General features: G+C 44.1%; 1 protein-coding gene across 1 annotated transcript in view; it reads left to right on the top strand.

Moving 5' to 3' along the window:
• CALN1 (calneuron 1) overlaps nt 1-24,453 on the top strand; it is a 296,785-nt gene that overhangs the window by 75,926 nt on the left and 196,406 nt on the right.

Here is a 24,453-nt window from a genome sequence, read left to right as displayed (position 1 = left end):
ACATGGCTTCTTCTATTCATTGCTCCCCACCACTAGCTGTGTGGATGGATCTCCATCTCTTCCTTAAACTTGAATTATCCTTGAGTAATGTTGTGGTATGTGTAGAGGGTGAATATCAGATCCCCAGAGGCAAGCTGTCTTTTGATTGCACCAAGCCATCTGTTGTTCCTTTGCAAGGTCTCAAGAAGAGATCTTTCCTAGGTTTAGGAGCTGGCATCCTTGTTAGGATCGACGTATGTAATTTGGGGACGCCTGTAAATGCAGAGCAGTGCTTCTAATATCTGTGCCCTGGCCTTCTGATCTTCGAACTTCTGCAGAGATGTGTTGGTAGATGTTTATTTTGTGGATAGGATGTGTCATAACGATGATTGGATGCCAACATGCACGCTACCTAACACCCACTCGTTTCGGGATTTGGAGAAGCAGCAAATGTTTGCAAGCGAGCGGATGGGGAAGGGGAAAGGAATTGCAATCTGCCGTAACTCGTACCCGGAGCTAGACATAAAATATTCTGAAAAGCCTCACCATGCAAGGTGATTTTGCTGGAGAAATGGGAAATCCCGAGCTGTTATCTTAATGCTTTTATTTTGATGAGGAACATTTATTTTTTCTCCTTGGGCAAGTACTTGAGGTCTGTGCTGCATATTATCGGAGCTGTCCTTCCTGCAGTCCATCGTCCCAGGTTTGGGGTATAGTCTCTTTCACCCTGCTTATTCCCGAATAAACACACGCTCTGTCCAAGTGCTTTGGAACCTGTCATTTCCACTGAGTTGCATGCCTTACCATTATAAAAAGGAAAAGGTTCCCCTCGCCCATATGTGCTAGTTGTTCCTGACTCTAGGGGGCGGGTGCTCATCTCCGTTTCAAAGCCGAAGAGCCAGGGCTGTCCGAAGATGTCTCCGTGGTCATGTGGCCGTCATGACTAAACGCCGAAGGCGCACGGAATGCTGTTACCTTCCCACCAAAGATGGTCCCTATTTTTCTACTTGCATTTCTACCTGCTTTCAAACTGCTAGGTTGGCAGAAGCTGGGACAAGTAACGGGAGCTCACTCTGTTATGCAGTGCTAGGGATTTGAACTGCCAACCTTTCTGAGTGACAAGCTCAGCATCTTAGCCACTGAGCCACCATTATACATGGGGCCATTTCTGTTTAATATCTAGAAAGATTCAGAAAAATCCACATGCCCTTGACAATCCAGGATAAAGCTTAAACTGAGCAGCATTATGTAATCCATTGGATTAGGTCTCCAGAGACCCAGGTTCAAATCCACTTTTAGTCACGGTAAGTTCTTTGATCAGGACAAATTTCTTCACAGTTTAGAACAATTAATCAGTGAAATGACTTGCTCCCAGGGAGCTGTGGGTGCTCAGTCACTGGAGGTTTTCAAGAAGAGATTGGACAGCCATTTGTCAGGAATGGTATAGGTTCATAGGTTTGGGCAAGAAGACATAGCAATAGCAATAGTTAGACTTATATACCGCTTCATAGGGCTTTCAGCCCTCTCTAAGCGGTTTACAGAGTCAGCATATTGCCCCCAACAACAATCCGGGTCCTCATTTTACCCACCTCGGAAGGATGGAAGGCTGAGTCAACCTTGAGCCTAGTGGGATTTGAACAGCCGAACTGCAGTGAGCTGAAGTAGCCTGCAGTGCTGCATTTAACCACTGCGCCACCTCGGCTCCAAGGTCCCTTCCAACTCTGCTATTCAGTTTCTCAGTCAATTTCACAGGACTGTTGTAGGGAAAAATTGGAGAAGGGATTTCTATGCGAGCTGCCATGAAATCCTGCATCTTTCATGGTTTATGCATGTGAATCTAATGTCACCTGTTTTGCAAGAACTGAATTGGTTTCCCCGTTTGTTAGGGGACTGGAGGCTTAAACATATGGTGAACGGTTGCAGGAACTGGGCATGGCTAGTCTAGTGAAGAGAAGGACCGGGGGAGACATGATAGCAGTCTTCCAATATTTGAGGGGCTGCCACAGAGAGGAAGGGGTCAAGCTATTTTCCAAGGCACCTGTAAGCCAGACAAGGAATAATGGATGGAAACTGACCAAGGAGAGATTCAACCTGGAAATAAGGAGGAATTTTCCGACAGTGGGACCAATCAACCCATGGAACAGAAGTTTCCTTCAGAAGTTGTGGGAGCTTCATCACTGAAGGCTTTCAAGAAGAGACTGAACTTCCATCTGTCAGAAATGGTGTAGGGTCTCCTGCTATGGTGGGGGGTTGGACTAGATGACCTACAAGCTCCCTTCCAACTCTGTTAATCTGTAGAAGCCTTCCCGAATCTCTTTTAAAACCCTACATGACTTGGTTATCTGAAAGACTTCCCCCCCCCCCGCCAATTATCTAGTGACTCGCTCCCGCTAAGAAGGTCCTTGTAGTGGAACCAAGAAGGTCTTTTCCATGGGGGCACCCTGCATGGGGAACATTATCCCCATAGAAATGAGACCCATAAGATCCTCTTTTGAAAGGACCTAAAGACATGATTTTGCCAGCGGGGCCTTGGAATCTCAGGCTGATAACAGAGCCCATCAAATGGTTTGTCTGAATGTTCTCCCTAGAGAGGTGGGGGTGTTTTGGCTTTTGCATTTGAGGACTTACCTTTGTAAGCTGTCTAGAGTCCCTGTGGGTGAGTTGGATTGCCGTATAAATCTCTTTTTGGGGATGGGGACATGGTGGCTCACTGGCTAAAACCCTGAGCTTGTCAATAGCAATAGCAATAGCAATAGCAGTTAGACTTATATACCGCTTCATAGGGCTTTCAGCCCTCTCTAAGCGGTTTACAGAGTCAGCATATTGCCCCCAACAACAATCCGGGTCCTCATTTTACCCACCTCGGAAGGATGGAAGGCTGAGTCAACCTTAAGCCGGTGAGATTTGAACCGCCGAACTGCAGAACTGCAGTCAGCTGAAGTAGCCTGCAGTGCTGCACTCTAACCACTGCGCCACCTCGGCTCTTTCTCAATCAGAAAGGTTCGCTCTTTGGTGGTTCGAATCCCCTAGCGCCGCATAACAGAGTGAGCTCCTGTTACTTGTTCCAGCTTCTGCCAACCTAACAATTCGAAAGCAGGTAGAAATGCAAGTAGAAAAATAGGGACCACCTTTGGTGGGAAGGTAACAGCGTTCTGTGCGCCTTCGGTGTTTACTCATTCCGTCCACATGACCACAGAGACTCTTCGGACAGCGCTGCCTCTTCGGCTTTGAAACAGAGATAGCATCGCCCCCTAGAGTTGGCAACGACTACCACATCTGTGCAAGGAGAACCTTTACACATGTAAAAGTAGTGTGATGTACCATTTGAAGTGGAAAGACTTGTCTTCAAGTCCACATTGTGTAATAAAATTCATTGGTTGGGTACATATAATCCACAAATTCAATTACAGGAAGCCCACTTTGTTTAGTGATAATTTGAAGTTACAACAGCACTGGGGAAAAAATGACATGATCATTTTTCACACTTATGACCATTGCAGAATCCCTATGGTCATGTCTTTAATATTCAGACCCTTGGCAAGTGGCTCATATTTATGATTGTTGCAGTATCCTGGGGTTACGTGGTCACGTTTTACGACGTTGTGACAAGCGAAGTCAAAAGGCAAGTCAGAGTCACTTAGAAACCTTAATAACTGAACTGCAGTGATTTACTTAACAGCTGTGGCAAGAAAGGTCGTAAACGGGGCAAAACTCACTGCATCAATGTCCCCCCTAGCAGCTGAAATTTTGGGCTCAATTGTGGTCATACGTCAAGGACTTATGACCACAAAATCACTGCAGTTGAGAATCTAGAAAGAGTGCAGAGAAGAGCAACAAGGATGATTAGGGGACTGGAGGCTAAAACATATGAAGAACGGTTGCAGGAACTGGGTATGTCTATTTTAATGAAAAGAAGGGGTAGGGGAGACATGATAGCAGTGTTGCAATATCTCAGGAGCTGCTACAAAGAAGAGGGAATCAAACTATTCTCCAACACATCTGAAGGCAGGACAAGAAACAACGGGTGGAAACTAATCAAGGAGAGAAGCAACTTAGAACTAAGGATAAATTTCCTGACACTTAGAACAAATAATCAGTGGAACAACTTGTTTCCAGAAGTTGTGAATGCCCTAACACTGGAGGTTTTTAAGAAGATGTTGGATAACCATTTGTCTGAAGTGTTGTAGGGTTTCCTGCCTAAGCAGGGGATTGGACTGGAAGACCTCCAAGGGCCCTTCCAACTCTGTTATTCTATTCTATTCTATTCTATTTTCACTAGCTACCTTTCAACTTACAATCACACTTGGGATCCGAATTTCCATCCCTAAGCACAGCGGCTGTTAAGGGAATCACATCCAAGGTCCCTTCCAACTCTGTTATTCTATTCTATTCTATTTCCAAAAACATTGAATGCTCTCGAAAATCATTTTTGTCTCTTGTAAACTCCTTGCTTCTCATGCGAATCAGGGAGATGATGACTGAAGCTCGCTTCTTGCAGGGTGATCTCCAAAAATGCAAGAAGGAAAGGGTCACCCTCCCAATTTTCCTGAAAAAAACCCTATGCAAATGTGAAATATTAATAAACAGATTAAATCCTCATTATGGTACCAACATGGATCCGTCCATGGAGTATCAGGCTAATAATAGTTACTTGGCCTGAAGCCTATACGTATATCGGCTGAATTCATAGATTAGTTTAACTATGGTTTTATTATGTGTGCTAAATTGGCTGGGTTCAAAACTTTCAGGAAGCTATACACAATGGCTATCTCGAGGATGGGGTTTGCATGATATGCTTCATGAAAACGAGATGGAGACTTTACAGTGGAAGAGTTGGGATGTAGAAGTCATAGGTTGTCCATTTCTGAAGGTTTTTAAGAAGAGTCAGGATGTGTGGATTTATGTGAAATATGGACTACATAAGAAAGAAAGAAAATGATTAGTAAATATTTTGATGGTTATATACAATACAATACAATGCAAGAGCAGAGTTGGAAGGGAGCTTGGAGGTCTTCTAGTCCAACCCCTGCCTAGGCAGGAAAGCCTATACCATTTCAGACAAATGGCTATCCAACATCTTCTTAAAGATTTTCAGGGTTGGGGCATTCACAATTTCTGGAGGCAAGCTGTTCCACTGATTAATTGTTCTAACTGTCAGGAAATTTCTCCTCAGTTCTAAGTTGCTTCTCTCTTTGATTAGTTTCCACCCATTGCTTCTTGTTCTGCCCTCAGGTGCTTTGGAGAATAACTTGACTCCCTCTTCTTTGTGGCAACCCCTGAGATATTGGAACACTGCTATCATGTCTCCCCTAGTCCTTCTTTTCATCAAACTAGACATACCCAGTTCCTGCAACCGTTCTTCATATGTTTTAGTCTCCAGTCCCCTAATCATTGATATTATAATGGAAGACAGCATACTTTTCAATAACGATTGTTATTATATACAGTATACAGTATGTCTATAGGTACATGATTATAATGATTGTGATGATCTTTATATTTTAACATATTGGACGCCTAGAAAATGCACTGTTCATTATAGAAATGGAATTTGTGATATAAAACAATAAAAATATATTAACAAAATAAAAGAGGCAGGACCACTGGAGTACTGGGAATGGGGAGAATTAGGCTATTTTTTTTTTTAATCTAGATCGTGACTCTGTTCAATAAAAACAATTGTCCAGGTAGTGACTGTGTTCTGTGATACCAATAAAGAAGAATGTTTGTAGTTCAGGGTTGAAATGAAGGCTCCTTGCTGCTCTCAGAGGTTGCTTGTTCTCTTGCCGACTGTCGATGGAGATTCTCAGTCCTCCAGGTCACGGTTGTCCCAAAGGTGCTTTTTCAAGAGGCAACTGGACTTCCTGGTTTTTCTTTGAAGATGTTTCATTTCTCATCTCAGGAAGCTTCTTCAGCTCTGACTGGATGGTGGGGAATGGAAGGATTCATACTCCTTGCAGACAGCTGGTCAATTGAATTCTTTTTTCCCCCTTGCAGACATTTCATTACCCAAACTAGGTAACATCATCAGTGCTGTGTTTTGTGACTATGAAACCCTTCCCCCCTCTTTTACATGCGCTGCGGCATTTTTGTTTTATCCACCTCACCACCCATAACTACAGGCGCTGTCCTGTCTGGACAGTGACCCCTCAGCAAATCTTGATTGGTTTTCCTACACCTACATTGCAATGGATGTATCCTTATCATTCCTTCTAAATCTATAATTCTGTGGTTCTAACTCCTGTGACTGAAATAAAGCATATTATGGCTTATTACCAGCTGGACAATGAATGGAATAGAATAGAGTAGAATGGAATAGAATAGAATAACAGAGTTGGAAGGGACCTTGGAGGTCTTCTAGTCCAACCCCCTGCTTAGGCAGGAAATCCTACACCACTTCAGACACATGGTTATCCAATATCTTCTTTAAAACTTCCAGTGTTGGAGCATTCACAACTTCTGGAGGCAAGTTGTTCCACTGATTAGTTGTTCTAATTGTCAGGAAATTTCTCCTTAGTTCAAGATTGCTTCTGGCCTTGATTAGTTTCCACCCATTGCTTCTTGTCCTGCCCTCAGGTGCTTTGGAGAATAGTTTGACTCCCTCTTCTTTGTGGCAACCCCTGAGATATTAGAACACTGCTCTCATGACTCCCCTGGTCCTTCTTTTCATTAAACTAGACATACCCAGTTCTTGCAAATGTTTTTAGCCTCCAGTCCCCTAATCATCTTTGTTGCTCTTCTCTGCACTCTTTCTAGAGTCTCCACATATTTTTTTTACATCGTGGTGACCAAGACTGGATGCATTATTCCAAGTGTGGCCTTATCAAGGCCTTATAAAGTGGTATTAACACTTCACGTGATCTTGATTCTATCCCTCTGTTTATGCAGCCTAGAACTGTGTTGGCTTTTTTGGCAGCTGCAACACGTTGCTGGCTCATATTTAATCCCTCTCACAGTTACTACTGTTGAGCAAGGTACCACAGGTACTGTTCCTGTGCATTTTGTTTTCCTTGCCTAAATGTAGAACCTTACTTCGTTCACCATTGAATTTCATTTTGTTAGATAGCACCCAATGTTCAAGTCTGTCAAGACCCTTCTGTATCTTAAGCCTGTCTTCTGGAGTGTTGGCTCTTCCTGCCAGCTTGGTGTTTGTGAAGGTTTTGGGTCGTAGACTCTGATGATCTGTAAATGATGGCTGGCTGGTTGAGGTCAGCTCACGCATCGGGTGGGATTTTTGGGGTGTCCTTATATTTTCCACCCACCACTGAGATTTGGGATTGTTCTTCTTAATGCTGAATTTAGTCTTCTTTCTTTCCTCTTTGGGCTGCGATACCGATGTGCTCTGAAACAACTCCCAGTGGGTTAGAGCATCAACATCGCAATATCTGTAAGACAGATTCATAAAACAGATGCATATTAATAAAACCGTCATCTCTGCGCTCCAAGTGACAGCTTTTACTGCAGGAGAGCTAAGTCTTCACGACCTGTTCCTGTCGCTTGCCTTGCTGCCTTGGCTTACCCACTTCAAAAGGGGGAAATGAAATCACTCATTTTAGGTCGCTCAGGTAATCCTCGATTTACAACCACGTTGGAGCCCAACATTTCTGTCGCTAAGTAAAAGAGACTTCTTAGGTCTGCTGTGCCCCATTTTACAGCCTTTTTTTTGCCATGGGTGTTAAGGAAATCATTACAGTTGTTAAGGGAATCATGCAGTTGTTAAGCAATTCTAGCTTCTCCCATGGATTTTGCTTGTTGGAAACTAAGCTGGGAAGGTTTCCAGATGGTGATCATTTAAGGATAATGCAACTATCATAAATACCGTATTTTTCAGTGTATAAGACGCACCCAGATTTTCACCTTCTTTTTGGGGGAAACAAAGGTGTGTCTTAGACACTGAATACAACATTTTTGGCCTCCCGAAACCCCGTGCCCTTAGCAAAAATGGATGTGCAGAGGGTTTGGGAGGCCTGCAAAGTGCTCCTGGGGGCTGGGGAGGGCAAAACCAGGTGAAAATGGACTGTTTTTTCCCTGTTTTCACCCCCCCCCAGCCCACAGGAGTGCTCTACAAGCCTCCCAAAGCACATGGACGCCCGTTTTTGCAAAAAAAACCAGGCCCGTTTTTGCAAAAAAAACATTTTTGCTCGTTTCCCCCCCCCCCCAGCCCCCAGGAGCACATTGCAGGCCTCTCACACTCTCTGCATGTCTGGTTTTTCACAAAAAATGAGGCATGCAGAGGGTTTGGGAGGCCTGCAAACTGCAAAAACAGTTTTTTTAAAAAAATTACCTCTTCAAAATTATGGTGCATCTTACACTCCGGTATGTCTTATAGTCTGAAAAATACGGTACATGCCCGTTGCCAATCGTTCAAATTTTGATCATGTGACCATGGGCATGTCAGTGTGAAAAGCAGTTATCAGTCCCTTTTTTCAGTGCCATTGTAACTTCTTTGAACAGTTATTAAATGAATGGTTGCAAGTCAAGGACTACCTATACTGGTGGGAGCAATAGCAATAGTTAGACTTATATACCGCTTCATAGGGCTTTCAGCCCTCTCTAAGCGGTTTACAGAGTCAGCATATTGCCCCCAACAACAATCCGGGTCCTCATTTTACCCACCTCGGAAGGATGGAAGGCTGAGTCAACCCTGAGCCTAGTGGGATTTGAACAGCCGAACTGCTGAACTGCAGTCAGCTGAAGTAGCCTGCAGTGCTGCATTTAACCACTGCGCCACCTCGGGAGGGATTTTTAGGCTCCTAAAAAAAAAAGAACATTGGGAAATCCATTTCGATACAAAGGTGTCCACTCTTAATGCACCTATTCTAATACCACCTACCATAGCAGAGGCAGGATACAGTCTCAATTTTAGAGGAACAGTTCTACTGGTGGGCTTCACAGAAGCATCTGGTTGGTCATTGTATGAAAGGACATGTGGGAATGGCCCTAGAAGATGGGAGGCCAAAGTTATTGCCTAGGGCGTGATGGCAAACCTATGGCATGTGTGCCGCAGGTGGCAGGCGAAGCCATTTGTAAGGGCACTTCAGCTTTCTTTTGAGGCTGAAGCCTCTGGAGCGTGAAAACCAACCTTACGGGCAAACTAGAAGTTCAGGAACGTATGTCCGGTTTGCTCGTAGGGCCGGTTTTAGCCCTCCGGAGCCTTCAAGAAAGAAGCATATGTGGTTTGTATCTGGTATACCTAAAAAGGCAGAGAGCAGTCTTGTAAATGTTAATACCAGTTTATAATGCTTTGGTAAGGTCACCCTTGGAATACTGCATCCTATTTTGGTCACACGGTGTAAAAAAGATGTGGAGACTCTAGAAAGAGTGCAGAGAAGAGGATTGGGGGACTGGAGCTAAAACATATGAAGAACGCTTGCAGGAACTGGGTATGTCTAGTAGGTTAATGAAAAGGACTAGAGGAGACATGATAGCAGTGTTCCAATATCTCAGGGGTTTCCACAAAGAAGAGGGAATCAAGCTATTCTCCAAAGCACCTGAGGGTAGAACAAGAAGCAATAGGTGGAAACTAATCAAGGAGAGAAGCAACCTAGAACTAAGGAGAAATTAATTTCCTGACAGTTAGAACAATTAATCAGTGGAACAACTTGCTTCCAGAAGTCGTGAATGCTCCAACACTGGAGGTTTTTCAGAAGATGTTGGATAGCCCTTTGTCTGAAGTGGTGTCGGATTTCCTGCCTGAGCTTGGGGTTGGACTAGAAGACCTCCAAGGTCCCTTCCAACTCTGTTGTTCCATTCTAAATTCTACCCTTCATCTTTTCTATGTGCTTGCAAATCATTCTGCTTGGGGGTTATTGGACATTTACTGCTTAGTGCTTGGCAAATTAGCAGCAAACCCCTTTAGTTGTGTCCTAGTTTTGATAAGCTTTCAGACAACGAGGCATTATGTTTGTCACTGATGGGCTGTCATCTACTTGTCCTCCGAGTGTCTCATTTTCCCCTAAAGCAGGTGTTGCCCTACTATACTCTCAGTCCATGCAAGGGATAGTTCAAAACATGCCTCCAGCGAGGGAGGCATTTCAGCCACGCTCTGATTTGGGATTGGTTCATTGGGAGTTTGTAATCTGTGGGTTGGTTTCAGTCTGTGTTGGCTTGATTTAACAATTCAGTTCACTAAAGGTATGTATGCATGTTTGTGCATTCTTGTGACTGAATCCCTTCCTGGGGCTCCAGTTCGCCTTAAAGACAATGAATCAATTTGACAATTCCCAAGACAGCCTTGTGAGAATGTAACCACCGCATTTTGCAGGTACCTGAATAACTTTATCCACAATTACTTACAAAAACTGGCTCTGGAGAATTCTTTGCATTGCTTCTCTCTAGGGCTCAGTTTTACACATCACCCTAAGCTACGGTGACTTCAGTCATGTTTTAATCAGCAAGTGGTCTGATTCGTGTATTTTTTTCCCCAAGCGACAATGGCGGAAGATTCCTTGCTCTGAACCAAGATCACAGAAATCACATAATGGCTTAGACTATTTTGAATTAATTCCTTCCTTCCTTCCTTCCTTCCTTCCTTCCTTCCTTCCTTCCTTCCGCCTTCCTTCACAATAGCAATAGCACTTAGACATATACCACTTCCCAGTGCTTGACAGCCCTCTCTAAGCGGTTTACAGAGTCAGCCTTTTGCCCCCAACAATCTGGGTCCTCATTTTACCCACCTCGGAAGGATGGAAGCTGAATCAACCTTGAGCCAATGAGATTTGAACTGCTGAACTGCTAGTAGTCAGTGATCAGCAGAAGCAGCATGCAGTACTGCACTCTAACCACTGTGCCACTGCAGCCTTCCTTCCTTCCTCTTTCACTCCCCCCTCCCTCCCTATCCCTTCCCCTCTCCTTCCTTCCTTTATTCCTCTTTCCCTCCCTCCATTCCTTCCTTCTTTCCTTCTTTCCTTCCTTCCTTCCTCTTTCAATCTCCCTCCCTCCCTATCCCTATCCCTCACCTTTCCTTCCTTCCTTTATTCCTCTTTCCCTCTCTCCCTCCTTCTTTCCTTCCTTCCTTCCTTCCTTCCTTTTTCACTCCCTCCCTATCCCTCCCCCTCTCCTTCCTTCCTTCCTCTCTTCCTTCCTCTTTCCCTCCCTCCCTCCTTCCTTCTTTCCTTCCTTCATTCCCTCTTTCCTTCCTTTCTCTTTCCTTCCCTCCCTCCCTCCCTCCCTCCCTCCCTCCCTTCCTTCCTTCCTTCCTTCCTTCCTTCCTCATACCTAGATACCTACCTACATTTGCTTTTCTTATTTCCCTTCCTCAAAATGGATTCAGATAAATTAGAAGAGTTCCAGAGAATCATAGCTTTGGAAGGTCTTCTGAGCCAACCTCCTGTCCCAACAAATGGGAAGACAACGTGGTGGTGGAAGACTCCATGGACGGTGGAGCACAGCCTTGTAAAACAGAGACTTGGGGGAATGTTAGCCTGAGAAGAGAAGACTGAGGAAAGAGATGATAGCAAATACCAAAGGAGTGTCGCATAAAAAGATTGCAACGTTCTGTTCCTTATTATCTATTGTTAATGGCACGACTTTTAAATATTGGTCCGTGATGGCACATTTACTGCATTTTGAATCAAGCGTTAGTAATGATTTGTTTTGGAGCTCTCTCTCCGTAGAGAATGATTCCAGGTGCAGAGGATTTCACGGGGCAGAAAAGAAGCATCTCTGTGCAGGAGGAGAAAGACACCTTGCCTGTTTGCAAGGCAGCTTCTACTTTGAATGACATCCGCAGAAAACAGCACCTTTTCTTGATCATTCCAGGGGATGAGATGGGACAAGAGGTTGAGATTATAGGGAGGTAGTTTCAGGGGAAGAACTGGGAGGAAAAAGCCCTCACGCTAACCACGGACTTGACGGATCACAAGATTCCCTACAGTAAATATAGAGAAGGTGGCGATGCGTTTGGGAAATACCAAATGTGAAACAGTAATAAAATGTTCTAGGTGGTATTTGAATTTATTCTAAAGCCCTGGTCCTTATTTATGAGAAATTGCATTCGATTGTTCTCTTTTGTAAACCAATTTTGTTCTTTGTAACATCATTTCTCAAATGTTGCGACCCTGAAGTCAAATAATGTAATCCTGTGGTTTGGGTATTGGAGTAATATTTTAGTACATCTAATTCAGAGGAGGGTCTCTGCTTCCTATTTACGTGCTTCCCTCTCGGTCATGGAGGTTTTTTTTTGGGGGGGGGGGAGAAAGAATTGAATATATTACCCGACTCTGTCAATAACGGCAATGACCTTGATTATGCAATCAGTTTCCCTTTTCCCTTTCTCTCTCTCTCATTTTTTCTTTTTCTCTTTTTTGTTCTTTCCCTTTTTCTTTCCCTTTCCCTTTCCTTTTTTCCCTCCCTCCCTTCTTTCCCTCTTTGTCTTTCTTTTCCTTCACTCCCTCCCTCCCTCCCTTTCCCTCTTTCTTTCTTTCTTTCTTTCTTTCTCTCTCTCTTTTTCTTTCCCTTTCCTTCTTTCTCATTCTTTCATTCTCTCTTTTTTTCTTTCTTTCTTTCCCTTTCCCCTACATAGCACAGTTTTCCTAGTCTGACCTATCTTGAACAGCTGGTATTCTTGTAAGTTTGGATTGTTCGGCTGGTTTCAAGTGTGGCTTGGTATAAAGAAAGACAGAGAACAGGTTTTTACTCCAATAAGCTTTTTATGCGTTTATCCAGCTGAATAAGGACAGGCCTCCCTTAGCAAGAGAGAACCCTGAACACACTTCGACACTCATATTTATATGTTTGCTACATTATCCTCTTCTCCACTCAGAAGCCCTGGCACACTCCACTTAGACAAGCTGGCACCCTTTAGGTAAGATAAAGAAGTTTTGCACTCTTCCGTTTTGCACTCTTCTGTACACAATTCCCTGTGCTACTAGGCTCAAATTTCTCAGTTTGGATAACTTAGAACTGCGTCGCTTGAGGTCAGTCCCAGGTATTGCATGCACAATTATATGTAGTAATGCTTTACCTGTACATGACTTTTTCTATTTTAATCGTCATACTACGCGCACGAACAACCGTTTTAAATTCACTGTAAATCGTTCTAAACTTGACTGTGAAAAGTACGAAAAGTAGAGTTGTCAAAAGTCTGGAATGCTCTACCTCAATGGTGGCTAACCTTCTCCTCGTGTGCCGAAAGCGGGCGTACACGCACAAGAGTGTGTGTGTGCATGTTCACACCTATAATACAATGTGTGTGCTATCTCAGAGTCCCCCCTGCACATGCGTGCTGCCCCATGCTCCATTTTGGGCATAGCAGGCCTCCCTGAAGCCTCCTGGGACAAAAAATGGGGTGCAGTGGGCCCCACACCCCCAGTGCGGCCCCTCCCGTGCATGCCTACCCTGTTACAGGACTTATGTCTGCCTTGTATGCAGCTCTATTCCTCTCTAGCATTCATCTCCATTGTTCAGTGATGCATTTCCTGCCTCTCTAGGATTTACCTCTATCTGCTCCTATGAGGGACTTCTTTGGATGTATAGCAGTGGCTTGTATAGTGTTTTCCAGAGATCCGAAAATCAGCTGGCTGGTGGTGCATGCTTGGTGGAGCCCAGCTGGGGCTCATGTGCCAGAAAAGGAGGCCTCTGTGTGGCACGCATGCCATAGGTTTGCCATCACAGCTCTACCTGATCCAGTTGTCTCAGCTACAAATTTTCACGGTTTCGGTCATAAATTGACTTCCGAGGACCTTACTTCATACTTAAGTGCTCAGTAGAGGGGGTATGTGCCTAAGTGCACTAATGTACCTATCGTCCCTGTCATTGTATTTTGTTTTCCCTTTTATTCTTGTTCTCATTTTGGTTTGACAAATTTAATAAACAAACAAACAAACAAACTAATAAATTAATAAATTAATAAATTGACAAATTAATAAATTAATAAATTGGCAAATTAATAAATTGACAAACAAACAAACAAAAATATAAACATATAAACATATAAACAAACATACACACATACACACATAAACATATAAACACATAAACATCATATAAACACATAAACATCATATAAACACATAAACATATAAACATATAAACATATAAACACATAAACATCATATAAACACATAAACATCATATAAACACATAAGCATCATATAAACATATAAGCATATCAGCATATCAGCATATAAACATATAAACATATAAACATATAAACAACATATACATATAAAATAAATATAACAATAAACACATAAACACAAACACACAAACACACAAACACATAAACAAACAGATAAATAAACATACAAACAAGCAAGCTAGCTAGCAAATACTAAACAAATAAACAAACAGATAAATAAACAAACAATAAACAAATAAAATACAAATATAGCCATCCACTTGAGGTCCACCTGAGGTCCTCCAAGGGAATTGGATGTCATTTCAGGGACTTTGTGTGTTTCCTGAGGAACTTTCCACCATCTTGAAGGCCTGCTGAGGTAATGGTGACATTGGCACATAATGTCAGGGTTCCAAATAACATCCAAAATTTAATCAGAGTCCAAGACAAAGTATTGCTCAAAGTTCCAATTTATTAAGAGACCCATGTTGGCACATCTGGGAAGACCCGAATCTGAACTTCATGGGTTTTCCCCACCCAGTTGAGAGTTCATGAACTTTCCCCCACACCCACAAGTCCACCACATGTTCCAATCTCCCACTGCCATGCTGGCTGTTCCACCCATCCAGTTCCGGTCATGTAAAGAGCTGTAGAGACCAAGGATGACCTTGGATTCTCAACTGGATGGGGAAAACCCATGAAGCTCAGATTCAGGTTTTCCCAGATGTGCCAACATGACTCTCTTAATAAATTGGAACTTAAAGCAATACTTTGCCTTGGACTCTGATTTAATTTTGGGTGTTATTTGGAACCCTGACACATATGCTCCCTCAAGACTTTCAATAGAAACATTTGATACCTGTAAACCAGGGCAAGTAATCACTTACTTTCCCTACCCATTCACAAATGTGAGCACACGCACCACGCTTGCACCTGCACTCAGCCTTCCGCGCATGCACTTTGGCTGAAATAATGGCCTAAATGGGCTGGGCAGGGCCACCCGCGATTTCTGCTACGGGCGAATCGGTCTGAACCGGCAAAATACCGCCTCTGCTGTCAAAATAATGTATTTCCTCTTCCCTCCCTTTATCTTCATGAAAACTAGAGAGCTCCTTGTCTGAGGTATTGGGGATCAGGACCAGATGCCCTTTTATCTGACTTTTCCTTGGCAGCGACACTTCCTCCTGTCCCTCAAGGCCATTTCTGCTACTCTCTAAAGGTAAACATCCACAGAGGTACATTCAGCCAGTTTCTTTTGGACCTTAGCAAAGAAATCTTCAGGAAAAGTGCCTACCACGTATCATTTCTATTATTTATGTGGACAGGCTGTGAACTGAATAAGCTTTGAATCAGAAGCTTGTTAAGTGACTGCTCCTTAATTTAAAGGGAAATTAGCTCTATTGATTTCAGATGTCCTAAATCAGTCTCTGCTGTAGCCTTGTGGCACCTCGGAGCTACCCAAAAAGACAAATCATGTTCTAGGTCAAACACTTTCTACAATTTGTAATGGAAGATGGTTTTGTGTGTTTTGTGTGTGTGTGTGTTTTGTCTGTTTGTGTTTATTCAAAAAATAAAAAAAACTTTATAAAAAAATGATGGTGAACCTTTTTCGCCTTGGGTGACCAAAGCACATGGGTGCACGCTATCGTGCACCACCAATAATTTAATCACCGCCCCCCATGCTGTGCCTCCTGCGCATGCATGCATGACACCCCCGCTACCCCACACATACATGTATGGCTTTTTGTAGCCTCTGGGGGGTGAAAATGTCCTCCCCCGCACCTCCAGATAGCAATAGCAGTAGCAGCAATAGCAGTTAGACATATATCGCTTCATAGGGCTTTCAGCCCTCTCTAAGCGGTTTACAGAGTCAGCATATTGCCCCCAACAATCCGGGTCCTCATTTTACCCACCTCGGAAGGATGGAAGGCTGAGTCAACCTTGAGCCTAGTGGGATTTGAACAGCCGAACTGCAGATAACAGTCAGCTGAAGTGGCCTGCAGTACTGCACCCTAACCACTGCGCCACCTCGCCTTATCAACTGTTTTCTGACTTCTGGTGGGCCCGTTAGTTCCATTTTTCACCCTCCCCAGGCACCAGAAGCTTTCTAGGAGCCTGGGGAGGGCGAAAAAGCCCCCCACCTCCCCCTGGAGGTCCTCCAGAGGCTGAAAACACTCCCCCCCCGAGCGTCTGCACGAGCCCTGTAGTTACCTGGCATCACATGGAGATTCCTGGGAAGGAAAGGGCAGCATGGGCGGGCCAGTTGAAAATCAGCTGGCCAGCGTGCATACGCATTGGAGCCAAGCTAGGGCAATGGCTCGCGTGCCTGCTGATATGGCTCAGTGTGCCACCTGTAACATGCATGCCATAGGTTCGTCATCATGATTCTAGGTTTAGTTCCAGGCATCTCCAAGTAGAACTGAGTTAAGACCCAGATGGAATCCTGCAGAGTTAAAGCCCGATTGAACACTGTCAATTTTTTTAAGAAAAATGTTTTAGTGATTATGTGCCTTTCAGAAACGATTTATCTGTCTGCTGGTTGTGGCTCACGATATCATTGCTCCCGACCCCTGTCAGTGATAAAGCCCAATTAAAATCACATGATTTCTTCATCGCTGATATAAAATTAGGGGCAGCAATTTACAAAAAGAAAAGAAGAACAAAATAGTGGACAATCTTGTGGGTTCTTGACACTCCAAAATATAAATCTAATAAAAGAGGCAAAATGAAGCTGCAATAGAGTCATCCTTCAGAAGAAGGAAAGCTGAAAATGCACCAACTTGAGTCTTTATAGGAAATATTGGAACTATTATATATTTAATATATTTATAATAAGGCAGGGCCTACACTTCCTTCCAATAAGAGAGCTACTGGCTGCCTGTTGATCTCCGGGTGCGCTTCAAGGTGCTTGTTGTCACCTTCAAAGCCCTTCATGGTATTGGATCTGGGTACTTGAGGGACCGCCTACTGCCAATCACCTCCACTAGGCCAATAAGATCCCATAGACTAGGCCTCCTCCGAATCCCATCAGCCGGTCAATGTCGACTGGCAACTACCCGGAGGAGAGCCTTCTTGGTGGCTGCTCCGACCCTATGGAACGAACTCCCCGTGGAGATTCGTACCCTCACCACCCTCCAGACCTTCCGCATAGCCCTTAAAACCTGGCTGTCCCGACAGGCCTGGGGCTAAAGACTTTAACCCCACCCGAATAGTATGACTGTTGCGCTTTTAATGATGTAATGTCTTTATGTGTGTATTTGTTTTGTTCTTCCCTCCCCCTGGATTGTGAGCCGCCCTGAGTCCCCTCAGGGAAAAGGGCGGCATATAAATAAAGTAAAATCCTAAATCCTAAATCCTACCCTTTAATTCTGAGATGAAGCGTTCTTGATTCCCAAAGATAGGTTTGCCGCATCTAGAACCATTTTAGATCAACTTTGGCAACTTTGTTGTTGCCTCTTAATCTCTCCTTTCTAAACCAACCTCCCTCCCTCCCACCCTCCCTTCCTAATATAAGTGTCAGGCGTGGAAGCAATCTTTTACATTGGGCCTTCAGCCCAGCAACATTTTCTACTGTGGAAAACTGGGAGGTGGGATTATATGGAGTATGGGTGATATATAGTCAAAATAACATTCCTTTCTTGGAGAGTCAAAGCCATCTTGTCCTGCAGCCTCAATGGCGTGACTGGGTGGCATCTCCCATTTTGGATGGTGCCTGATAGGGCCATGTGACAGACATGTGGGTGCTGGGCAGAGACTTGAACTTTCTTTTGGGTGGGGAAAACCTGGAAACTTTCAGATTTGGGTTTTCCCAGATGTGCCAACATGACATCTCTAATAAAATGGAACTTTGAGGAAACTCAAGCTTTGGAATCTTCTTTTGTTGGGAGTGTTCCTTGGAACCCTGACATTAACCTGAATCCTCTTTAAAGAACTCTTCCAGCTCCCCTGAACTCCAGAGTGCTGTCCAGGGTCCTGAACCCAGATTGCTCAAAGACTCAGGGAAGATGAAGGAAGACAAGAAACCCACTGAAGGGGCTGCAAGAGATGGCTCAGAGACTCATGTCAAGACCATCTACTACCTTTCTGAGGCATCCTTTTCAGATCCCTGTTTCTTTATTAAATTTATATATTTGTATTGCTATTAAGAACTCCACGAATTAATTATAAGCTGAGTGAAGAAATCTCCTCTAAATCTCAGTGGATGACTTGGCCTTTTGAGAGAAGAAGGAGAACTTACCCTATCCCCCTTTTTCCATGCCATGCATGATATACCTTGGCCTGTGCCACTTAATTGTCTTTTGTCTGAGATAAAGTGTCTCAAATGTTCTAGTCTTTTCTTGTGTGGGAGGCATTTGGGCCCCATATATACAGTATATCTAATTACTTTTGGATAGAGAACCCATGGAGCCTCAGTGAAGAGGTTTTCTCACCATTCCATCTTATCTACTTGCACTAAGGTCAAGTCCGTATCTTAATTTTCAAATTGCAAGATTTTTCTTTTAAAAATATATTAAAAATGAAAAAGTAGAATAGCCCTTTCCTCCGGTGGACTGAGTTGTCATCCGTGAGCCATTGGTGACGCAGTAGTTAGAGTGCAGTACTGCAATCTACTTCTGCTGACTGCCAGCTGCCTGGCTCACCAGGCTCAAGGTTGACTCAGCCTTCCATCCTTCCGAGGTGGGTAAAATGAGGACGCAAAATTGTTGGGGGCCATAGGCTGGCTCTGGAAATCACTTAGAGAGGGCTGTAAAGCACTGTTAAAGCAGCATATAAGTCCAAGTGCTATTGCTATTATCACATAGCAGTGTTGGCGAACCTTTTCGACACCAAGTGCCAAAAAGATTGCATGGAAACATTGCATGTATGCGCTCATCAGGACTGAATTTTCAGGTTCTAGCGCACATGTGCACATGCACATGCTGGTTTTCAACACTGCCACGTGTGCGAAGGATCGTGCTCCGTAAAAAGTCAAACTTCTGGGTTCTGGCGCATGTGCACCCCACAATCAGCTGGCCAGCATGCATGCACACACTGGTTTTCGGCACTACCATGTGTGTGAAGCACAGCTGATTGTCACGCGTGCATGCTCACCAGAAACCCGGAAGACAAGCAGGCAAGGCTGCACATGCAGGGCATCATGGCTTCGCGTGCCACTTTGGGCACACATGCCATAGTTTCACCATCACAGTTATATAGCTTCCACTGAGAACTGTTCGCTAATGCTTCTTACTTGGAGTGACCCATTTTTCCTTTGCATAGCATAGTAGTCTAGCTGGGACATGTTGGAATGGTATCTTTGCTCTAATGATAGAAAGGCAGTAGCGTGAGGTCTCCTTCTGTTCCTTCTCTTCTCTAAAACCCAAACAGTGATATGTTCTGAAGTGCTGTTCCCAACTGGGAGATAACATTGTGCCTTTATACATTTATAGCCCTTGGTAACACTTGCTAGCAACCTGGAGGTAATATTAAGTTTAATAGCTCTTGATAGACTTGCCGTTCTTGAATTTATAGAATCTTCTTTTAAAGCCATTCATGTTAATGGGTATCACCGTGTTCTTTGGTAATGGATTCCCCCAAGATAAGAGTTCAGGTAGTCCTCGACTTACGACCACAATTGAGGCCAAGATTTCTCCTCTTAAGTGAGATAAGTTGCGTTTTGCCTCGTTTTACAACTTTTCTGACCTCAGTTGTTCAGTGAATCACTGCAGTTGATAAGTTAGTAACCTGGCTGTTAAGTGAATCTGGCATTCCCCTCCATGGACTTTGCTCATCAAAAGACCGCAAAAGCAGATCACGTGATCTCGACCGTCGTAAATATGAACCAATTGCCAAGCGTCTGAATTTTGATCACATGATTGTGGGGAAGCTGCAAAAAAGGTTGTAACTGTGTAAAACAGTTCTATGTCATTTTTGTCAGGGCCATTGTAACTTTGAACTGTCACTAAGCGAACTGCTGTGGGTCCAGGGCTGCCTGTAGTTGAAATGACTAATTTACTTATTTATTTAGGGTAGGATGAGAACGAGACAGAAGAAAAGTAAACATATATGCAATCAGTTGCGATAACTGATTATCTGGGAAGTTGTTTTTGTCGTTAGTTGCAACGTTGTGTCCGACCCATTGCCACCCCATGGACAACCTTCCTCCAGGCCTTCCTGTCCTCTACCATCCTCTGGAGTCTATTTAAGCTCATGCCTGCTGCTTCTGTGACTCCATCCAGCCACCTCATTCTCTCTCGTCCCCTTCTTCTTTTGCCCTCAATCCTTCCCAGCATGAGGCTCTTCTCCAGGGAGTCCTTCCTTCTCATTAGGTGGTCAAAGTATTACTGCTATTAAGCCTGGTTTCACCAGTTTACATGTGTACTTTTGATTGTTTTTGCTTAAATGTAAGACTTTACTTTTCTCTACATTAGATTTCATTTTCTTAGATAGGATCCAGTTTTAAGTCTAAGTACTATATAATCTAAGTGCTATTGCTATACCTGCAGCCTCTTTGATATTGGCAGAGAAATGGGTATCCAAGAAATTGGTTTGAGCAACATTGTTTGTTTATTTTGAAATCCTGATAGAATATGAATATGTTGGTTGAATTCCTACAACATGCTAAATCCCAAATCTGATTCACCTAAGCTACAGGTAGTCCTTGACTTACAACCATTTGTTTCGTGACTGTTCAAAGTTACAACAGCACTGAAAAAGGGATGTTTGCTGTTCCTCCAGGCCTTCCTGTCCTCTACCATCCTCTGAAGTCCCTTTAAGCTTATTCCTACTGCTTTAGTGACTCCATCCAGCCACCTCATTCACTGTCGTCCCCTTCTTCTTTTGCCCTCTATCTTTCCCAGCATTGGGCTCTTCTCCAGTGAGTCCTTCCTTCTCATTAGGTGGCCAAAGTATTTGAGTTTCATCTTCACGATCTGGCCTTCTAAAGGGCAGTCAGGGTTGATCTCCTCTAGGACTGACCGGTTGGATCGCCTTGCAGTCCAAGGGACTCGCAGGAGTCTTCTCCAGCACCAGAGGTCATAGACCTCCATTCTTTGGCGCTCAGCCTTCCTTATTGTCCAACTTTCAAGCCATACATTGCAACTGGGAAACCTTTACTGAGATTTTGCAAATCGCCGAGAATTATTCTGGCTCTCCCTCCTCCTCCAACCTTGCTTGACTTAGTTATATTTTGATTTTCTTTTCTTTTTTTTTAATGATGCTTCTTCTCCAAGGCGATAAAGGTCAGGGAAGGCAGCTGGCTGACAGCAGTATGTTCAGGCATCTGGTAAAATGGGCACAGAGCCACCAAACCTAGCCTGCCGTGTATTCCACTAATCTTGAAAGCTTACGAGGTTTCATTTGAACGCTTCTTAATCAGCTGTTTGGTGTTGTTCCCCCTCCGTCAAGCAAGAAGTGACCCAAGGAAGATGGAAGTTGCCAGATGGGGGTGCTTAACTAGATTGTAGAAGAAGAATGGTGATGTGGAAAAGCTAAACAAGGCTTTTTTTTTTATTAGCTGATCTTGCAGCTGCAGAGTTGGATGGGTAGTTATGGCCTCATTGTTTTCCTTTGATGTAGTGCATCAAGAGAGCTATATTTTTAAATATCATCACAGAACGTGACTGATAAATTAAAAAGCTGGCATTGAATTGCACCGAGGTGCAGCCATGCCTGGTGTTTAACACAGTTATGACAAAAACTACAACTGCATCAACTGAAGTGATGTCACCAATTATTACATCGGAGGGAATCTCTTTTGTCCCCCCACCCCTCCAGATGACTGGAAGACTGGAAATTGATAGGAAACTCGCCTTTTAAAAAAGCAGGATCCAAAGAAAACAGAGAACATTAAGATATTTACCTGCTTAATTTTTGTCTGCGTGCTAAAGAAAAACTCTGTAATGGGTAAAAAAAAACATTTTTTTTTTTAAAAATCTGAAAATAGAGTCCTGCTGACAATACGTGGCCTGTTTGGGGACACGAAGAATGCTTGCAGGAATTGAGTATGTTTAGTTTAATATAAAGGTAAGGGATGCTGTGGCTTAGAGGCTGAGATGCTGGGGTTGTCGATCACAAAGCTGGCGGTTGGAATCCCTACTGCCACATAATAGAGTGAGCTCCCGTTACTTGTCCCAACTTCTGCCAGCCTAGCAGTTTGAAAGCAGTGCTCTACATGGGGCAGCCCTTGAAGAGCATTCGGCGACTTCAGCTTGTCCAGAATGCAGCCGCGCGAGCGATCGTGGGTGCACCTCGGTTCACCCACGTAACACCTAACCTCCGCGAGCTGCACTGGCTGCCTATTGGTCTCCGGATACCCTTCAAGGCGCTAGTCGTCACTTATAAAGCCCTTCATGGTATTGGACCTGGGTACTTGAGAGACCGCCTGCTGCCAATTACCTCCACCAGACCGATTAGATCCCACAGACTAGGCCTCCTCCGAATTCCATCCGCCGGCCAGTGTCGACTGGCAACTACCCGGAGGAGGGCCTTCTCTGTGGCTGCTCCAACCCTCTGGAATGAACTCCCCGTGGAGATTCGCACCCTCACCACCCTCCAGGCCTTCCGCAAAGCCCTTAAAACCTGGCTGTTCCGACAGGCCTGGGGCTAAAGAACCGTTGCCCCTATCTCGAATGGTATGATTGTTGCGCTTTTTAAATTATGTATTGTTTTGTGTTGTTGTCAAACTGTCTGTATCCCCTTTCCCTTGTTCAAGTTGTGAGCCGCCCTGAGTCCCCCTCGGGGGAAAAGGGCTGCATACAAATGAAATAAATGAAATGAAATGTAAAAATGCAAGTAGAAAAATAGGGACCAACTGGTGGGAAGGTAACAACATTCTGTGTGCCAACGGAGACATCTTTGGATAGCACTGGCCCTTCGGCTTTGAAGCAGAGATGAGCAACACCCCCTAGAGTCGGGAATGGCTAGCACATATGTGCGAGGGGAACCTTTACCTTTATCTTTTAGTTTAATGTAAAGAAGGACTAGAACATGATAGCAGCGTTCTAATATCTAAGGGGCTGCTGCAAAGAAGAGGGAGTCAACCTATTCTCCAAAGAATCTAAAGGCAGGACAAGAAGCAATGGGTAGAAACTAAGCAAGGGGAAAAGCTACTGAGAACTACCGTAAGGAGAAATTTTCTGACCGTTAGAACAATTAATCAGTGGACTGACTTGTCTCCAGAAATTGTGGATGCTCCAACACTGGAGGTTTTTAAAAAGAGATTGGACAACCATTTGTCTGAAGTGGTGTAGGGTTTCCTGCTTGAGCAAGGAGTTGGATTAGAAGACCTCCAGGGTCTCTTCCAACTCTGTTAATACCAGTTTTGTTCATGTGTCATTCATTTATTTTTAAAGAGAAGAACTAACCAACTGAAGTAGATGCAACCATTTTTATCCTTTCTTCCCTTAATTTCTTATTGCTCCTTTTTTGCAAAGTGTTCTTGGATTCTAGCAGGTTTCTGAGAAATAGAGATGGTGAACTGTTGTGGCCCAGCAGGAGCTGTTGGAGCTGCCAACAGACTCCGATAGCGAGGGACCCTATGAGTCGGCTCTGGAAGATGTGGAGGACCCTGGACAGGGTTCAGACTCCAAGCAGGGACCAGAGAGGCTGGTTGACCACCAGGAGGCGCCTGAGGCATGGAGCAGCGGTGAAAGCCAAAGGGAGTTTGTCCCTGACGTCAGGCCCTGGAGCAGTGGGGAGGAGCTAAGGGAGTTGGTCCCGGACGCCAGGCAAAGACGGGCAGATAAGCGCCGACAGCAACTACAGAGCTATAGAAGATAATTGGGGCCAGGTGGTTGTGATTAGGCTCCTCCCAAGAGAGTATATAAGAAGAGACTTTGGGAGGAGGCTTTTTGCAGGACACAACTATTATACTAAAGCTGGAGAAGCTCTTGTGTGTATTTCTTAACTGTGGAAGTCTAGGTTGCTGCCAAAGTCTTGTCGGTGTGTTAATTTGCTGTGAATAAATTGTCTAGCAGTAATCTTGTGTCAGCCTGACTCACCATATGGAGGGGGGTCAGAACAGTGAACTATGGCTAACTCTATCCTTTGATGTTGTGTTAAGATAGTGTTACCAGAGACATGGCAGCTGCATGGTGGAGCTATATGGTAACTATCTCTATTTCTGTACCACTTGCCTTTCTTTGTTGAGGTCATCTGCTTTTCTTTGCACTTCAGAGCAGGTAGACTAAATGGCCTTGGGAAGGTAGAATCAGTGAGATTGCTGCAAAAAGACAGGCTATCTTTTAAAGAGCTTGAAACTCCAGAGTTGGCCAGGTTTATTCAGAGATGGCAGGGACGCAGTGGCTCAGTGGCTAAGACACTGAGCTTGTCAATCAGAAAGGTTGGCAGTTCAGTGGTTCAAATCCCTAGTGCTGCATAACGGAGTGAGCTCCCGTTATTTGTCCCAGATTCTGCCAACCTAGCAGTTCGAAAGC

Source organism: Thamnophis elegans, chromosome 4, assembly GCF_009769535.1.
Source record: "Thamnophis elegans isolate rThaEle1 chromosome 4, rThaEle1.pri, whole genome shotgun sequence".
Lineage (NCBI taxonomy): Eukaryota > Metazoa > Chordata > Lepidosauria > Squamata > Colubridae > Thamnophis > Thamnophis elegans.
The sequence above is the reverse complement of the archived record's forward strand: the minus strand, read 5'-3'. Positions and strand labels throughout refer to the sequence as shown.